The sequence below is a fragment of the Schistocerca nitens genome, chromosome 9 (assembly GCF_023898315.1).
Source record: "Schistocerca nitens isolate TAMUIC-IGC-003100 chromosome 9, iqSchNite1.1, whole genome shotgun sequence".
NCBI lineage: Eukaryota > Metazoa > Arthropoda > Insecta > Orthoptera > Acrididae > Schistocerca > Schistocerca nitens.
In genome coordinates, this window is record NC_064622.1 from 130,467,504 (window position 1) to 130,474,098 (window position 6,595).

The 6,595-nt window shown below is 47.4% G+C and overlaps 1 pseudogene; it reads right to left on the minus strand.

Annotated features, from left to right (window-relative positions):
• Positions 1–1,008: 1,008 nt before the first annotated feature.
• On the minus strand, positions 1,009–1,125 carry LOC126204574 (5S ribosomal RNA; annotated as a pseudogene).
• Between the last annotated feature and the right edge of the window lie 5,470 nt (positions 1,126–6,595).

Here is a 6,595-nt window from a genome sequence, read left to right on the forward strand (position 1 = left end):
CTGGAACTCATCTTCTGTAATATCCTCCAAGACCCTCATCACAGCTTTTTGGACATCTTGTGTTATTTGAAAATGGTGTACCTTGACCGCCGTTTTGACTCTTGGAAATAGAAAAAAGTCGCACAGAGCTATATGGTGAATAAGGTGGCTGTGTTAGTAGTGAAATTTGTTTTGAGGTTAAAAATTTCTGAACTGACAGAGCAGTATGGGATGGCACATTATCGTGATGCAGAATACAATTATCAGCAATGTTGGCAGGGACATGAAGAACTCCTTTACGAAGACTTTCTAAAATTTCTTTGTAGTAATATTGGTTAACTGTTTGTCCAGGAGGCACCCACTATTTATGAACAATTCCCTTGGAATCAAAGAAGCACACAACATTCGTTCTGCCTTCACTAAACATTTTATGCCAACGAAAAACTTGAGCTCTTTACATGACCTCCTCTCCGAAACCATTCTGAAGCCTACCGTAAGTTGTCGTCGCGTTTGCACCCAATTTAACGCAAAAGGAAATGGCTTACCGTTGCGCAATATTATGCGGTTCCATTTCCGTGATGAGAGACAAACACGTGTTAACTTATTACAGCACAACTCACGACTGAGCACTTGCATCGATGTGCCGCTTGGACTAGAAGTAGCTTATAGGCCAAGGTCAAAGATATTGTGCCTAAGCAAGCCTGCAGAGTTGCCACATCTTGCAAAGAAAATCAGTATCATTACTTTATTGCCTCACCTCGTATATAGGCGCTGCCGACCGCAGTGCAATATTCTGCCTGTTTACATATCTTAGTATTTGAATACGCATGCACTCCGTCTTCAGGCCACAAGTGGCCCATCGGGACCATCCGACCGCCGTGTCATCCTCAGTGAGGATGCGGATAGGAGGGGCGTGTGTCAGCACACCGCTGTCCCGGTCGTTATGATGGTTTTCTTTGACCGGAGCCGCTACTATTCGGTCGAGTAGCTCCTCAGTTGGCATCACGAGGCTGAGTGCACCCCGAAAAATGGCAACAGCACATGGCGGCTGGATGGTCACCCATCCAAGTGCCGGCCACGCCCGACAGCGCTTAACTTCGGTGATCTCACGGGAACCGGTGTATCCACTGCGGCAAGGCCGTTGCCATTTGAATACGCATGCCTATACCAGTTTCCCTAGCACATGGGTGTATTTGCTTATTCCAACCTCTGTCTTCCCCTAAGGTTTTTACCCTCTGCAGCTCCCTCGAGTGCCATTCGGTTATTCCATGATACCTTAATATATGTCCTATCATTCTGTTCCTTCTTCTCGTCAACGTGTTCCATATACACTCCTGGAAATTGAAATAAGAACACCGTGAATTCATTGTCCCAGGAAGGGGAAACTTTATTGACACATTCCTGGGGTCAGATACATCACATGGTCACACTGACAGAACCACAGGCACATAGACACAGGCAACAGAGCATGCACAATGTCGGCACTAGTACAGTGTATATCCACCTTTCGCAGCAATGCAGGCTGCTATTCTCTCATGGAGACGATCGTAGACATGCTGGATGTAGTCCTGTGGAACGACTTGCCATGCCGTTTCCACCTGGCGCCTCAGTTGGACCAGCGTTCGTGCTGGACGTGCAGACCGCGTGAGACGACGCTTCATCCAGTCCCAAACATGCTCAATGGGGGACAGATCCGGAGATCTTGCTAGCCAGGGTAGTTGACTTACACCTTCTAGAGCACGTTGGGTGGCACGGGATACATGCGGACGTGCATTGTCCTGTTGGAACAGCAAGTTCCCTTGCCGGTCTGGGAATGGTAGAACGATGGGTTCGATGACGGTTTGGATGTACCGTGCACTATTCAGTGTCCCCTCGACGATCACCAGTGGTGTACGGCCAGTGTAGGAGATCGCTCCCCGCACCATGATGCCGGGTGTTGGCCCTGTGTGCCTCGGTCGTATGCAGGCAGTCCTGATTGTGGCGCTCACCTGCACGGCGCCAAACACGCATACGACCATCATTGGCACCAAGGCAGAAGCGACTCTCATCGCTGAAGACGACACGTCTCCATTCGTCCCTCCATTCACGCCTGTCGCGACACCACTGGAGGCGGGCTGCACGATGTTGGGGCGTGAGCGGAAGACGGCCTAACGGTGTGCGGGACCGTAGCCCAGCTTCATGGAGACGGTTTCGAATGGTCCTCGCCGATACCCCAGGAGCAACAGTGTCCCTAATTTGCTGGGAAGTGGCGGTGCGGTCCCCTACGGCACTGCGTCGGATCCTACGGTCTTGGCGTGCATCCGTGCGTCGCTGCGACAACATCGATGTACTGTGGAGACCTCACGCCCCACGTGTTGAGCAATTCGGCGGTACGTCCACCCGGCCTCCCGCATGCCCACTATACGCCCTCGCTCAAAGTCCGTCAACTGCACATACGGTTCACGTCCACGCTGTCGCGGCATGCTACCAGTGTTAAAGACTGCGATGGAGCTCCGTATGCCACGGCAAACTGGCTGACACTGACGGCGGCGGTGCACAAATGCTGCGCAGCTAGCGCCATTCGACGGCCAACACCGCGGTTCCTGGTGTGTCTGCTGTGCCGTGCGTGTGATCATTGCTTGTACAGCCCTCTCGCAGTGTCCGGAGCAAGTATGGTGGGTCTGACACACCGGTGTCAATGTGTTCTTTTTTCCATTTCCAGGAGTGTATTTCTTTCCTCGCCAATTCTCTGGAGAACCTCCTCATTACTTACCAAAGGAGTCTAATTGAAAAAGTGTCCTGATGATCTCTCCATCATAAAGAAAGTTCCATACTAGTCCTCCATTCCAACCACCAGGAGGGAACTGGCAAGGGGGGAGATGACCTGTGAAAAATATTGGATGACCAACGGAAGCTTAACTTTATACGAGTCGGGACGTGGAATAATGTAAGGAGTTTCAACGTGGTAAGGAAGTTAGAAAATGTGAGAAGGGAAATGCTAATGCTCAATCTAAATATGGTGGGGTCAGTGAAGTGAAACAGAAAAAAGACAAGGATTTCTGGTCAGATGAGTATAGGGTGATATCAACAGCAGTAGAAAATTGTAGAACGGGAGTAAAACTTATTATGAACAGGAAGGTAGGGAACAGATTGAGCAACTGCAAACAGTTCAGTGGTATGGTTGTTCTCATCAGAATCGACGGAAAACCGGAACTGACAACAATAGTTACGGTATACGTGCCGACGTTTCAAGCTGAGGATAAAGATATCGAGAAAATATATGAGCATACTGAACGGGCAATTCAGCTCGTAAAGGGAGATGAAAGTCTAATAGTAAATGGGAATTGGAATGCGCTGGTAGGGGAAGGAGTAGAAGAAAGGTTTATTTGAGAATAAGGGCTGGGTACTTGGAGTAAGAGAGGAGAACAACTAATGGAGTTCTATAATAAATTTTGAATAGTAATAGCGAATACTCTCTTCAAAAATCACAAGAGGAGGAGGTATACTTGGAAAAGGCCAGAATATACGGGAAAATTTCAGTTAGATTACATCATGGTCTGGAAGAAATTCCGAAACCAGATATTGGATTGTAAGGTGTACCCAGGAGCAGACAAAGGCTCAGACTACAATTTAGTAATAATGAAGGGTAGGCTGAAGGTTAAAAGACTAGTCGGGAAAAATCACTGCGCAAAGAAATGCAATATGGGAACACTAGGGAACGAAGAGATCCGCTTGAAGTTCTCTGAGGCCACAGACACCGCGATAACGAATAGCTCAGTAGGCAGTTCAGTTGAAGAGGAATGGACGTCTCTAAAAACGGCGATTACAAACGATGGAAAGAAAAACAGGTACTAGAAAGGTAAATGTGAAGGAACCATGGGTAACAGAATAAATACTTCAGTTAACTATATATATGACGGTAGTATCTGTCCCCGAAAGAACAGTTACCGTCAATGACCATGCAGCTTTGCTAGAAATGAAATGATAGTTAAATAGACACCCTAGCTGCAAGCAGGCGTTGATATACTTTATTGGGGTCATGTCGAAAATGTGTGCCCTGACCGGGACTCGAACCCGAGATCTCCTGCTTACATGGTAGACGCTCTATCCATCTGAGCCACCGCGGGCACAGAGGATAGTGCGTCTGCAGGGACTTATCCCTTGCACGCTCCCCGTGAGATCCACATTCTCAACATGTCCACAACACTACATTCGTAGTTCGCCTAATAGATGTTTGCCCATCATACTCATTACTCGTGGCAGATTAATCTACCAAGTCCCGTACGAGTTCGGGCATAGCGTGTGCGTTCGCACAAGAAGCTCAAAGGCCGGGAACCCATATTTTTAACTATATATATGACGGTAGTATCTGTTCCCGAAAGAACAGTTACCGTCAATGACCATGCAGCTTTGCTAGAAATGAAATGATAGTTAAATAGACACCCTAGCTGCAAGCAGGCGTTGATATACTTTATTGGGGTCATGTCGAAAATGTGTGCCCCGACCGGGACTCGAACCCGAGATCTCCTGCTTACATGGCAGACGCTCTATCCATCTGAGCCACCGCGGGCACAGAGGATAGTGCGTCTGCAGGGACTTATCCCTTGCACGCTCCCCGTAAGCAGGAGATCTCGGGTTCGAGTCCCGGTCGGGGCACACATTTTCGACATGACCCCAGTAAAGTATATCAACGCCTGCTTGCAGCTAGGGTGTCTATTTAACTATCATTTCAATACTTCAGTTGTCATCAGCGAATCTTATCACTGTGATTCTTTCAACCTGAATTTTAATCCCACTCTTGACTCATCTTTTTATTTTGGTCGTCGTTTCTTCGATGTATTGACTGAACAGTGGGAACGAAAGACTACATCCCTTTCTAACACCCTTTTTAATCTGAGCGCTTCGTACTTGGTCCTCCACTCTCATGGTTTCCTCTTGGTTCTTGTCTGTACTTTCCCTATAGCTTACGGCTATTTTTCTCAGAATTCCGCATATTTTGCATCATTTTACGCTGTCGAACGCCTTTTCCAGATCGACAGATTCTATGAGCGTGTCTTGATTTTTCTTGAGTCCTGCTTCCATTATCATCTGACATCAGAACTTCCTCTCTGGTGCCTTTACCTTTCCTTAAGCCAAACTGATAATCTAACACGTCTTCCGTTTTCCGTTCTGCTGTATGTTATGCTTGTCAGCAGTTTGTATGCATGAGCTGTTAAGCTGATTGTGCGATAATTATCGCAGCTGTCGGCTGTTGCTATCTTTTGAACTGTGAGGATATGTTCTGAGGCATCAAGGGATCACCAATTTAGTATTGGAGGGCAGCGTGGAGGGTAAAAATCGTAGAGGGAGACCAAGAGATGAATACACTAAGCAGATTCAGAAGGATGTAGGTTGCAGTAGGTACTGGGAGATGAAGAAGCTTGCACAGGATAGAGTAGCATGGAGAGCTGCATCAAACCAGTCTCAGGACTGAAGACTACAACAACAACATTCAGCACCCTATTGCGAATAGTCGAAATAGTCGTTTTGTCACCACTTGCCTCAATGATTTTAGCAATTCCGATGTAATGTTCTCTATCCCTTCTGCCTTATTAATTGACCTTAAGTAGTCCATAGCTATTTTAGAATCTAATACTGGATGACCTATCTCTTACCTGTTAACTCCTGTTTGTTCTCCCACCACATCATCAGACGTCATTAGAAGTATAGCAGATAGAAAACGTGCAGGACGCACACGGATGCGTCTATACGCCGCTAGCCACCTTACCGTCTGTGGTGGAGGGTATGTTGTGTACCGCTATCGCTTCTCCCTTTTCCTATCTTGGCCGCCGCTGGTTCTTGGGAAGAAAGTTTGCTGGTAAGCTTCTGTGGTGTCACCGCCAGACACCACACTTGCTAGGTGGTAGCTTAAATCGGCCGCGGTCCATTAGTACATGTCGGACCCGCGTGTCGCCACTGGTAGTGATCGCAGACCGAGCGCCACCACACGGCAGGTCTCGAGAGACGGCCTAGCACTCGCCCCAGTTGTACGGACGACATTGCTAGCGACTACACGTACGAAGCCTTTCTCTCAATTGCCGAGAGACAGTTAGAATAGCCTTCAGCTAAGTCCATGGCTACGACCTAGCAAGGGCATTAACCATATCTGGAGAGAGTCTCACTTTTATTATCAAGAGAAATGTACCACAATGAATTAAAGTTAAGTATACGAGAAGCTCCGTTCTTTTCTTTATAGCTTTCATCACGTATCCTGTTTCAGACTTAACGCCAGTCGGCGTGTGTGTACGCGTGCCTTTCGGTTACCCGTCACTGTGGACTGGCTGCCTTGTCAGTCCACTACAGCTTCCGTACTCGAATTTCTCTAATTTTGCCTTCATGTCGTTTTCGCGAGATATGCTTAAGAGAAAGCAAGTTTTGGTCGACTCTTCTACGAACGTACGCTCTTGGAACTTCTAACACTAAACCACATGGTCATGTACAGCGTCTGCCGTTGGCTGAGTACGTCCTTGACACTTTCGCATTTGTTAAATGAAACTGTAAGAACGCGAACAGCACTCCGTTGAACTTTTTCAATTTTCCCTTATCGATTCTGTCTCTTACGGATCTCAGACTGACGAGCAATATAAAAGTATTGACT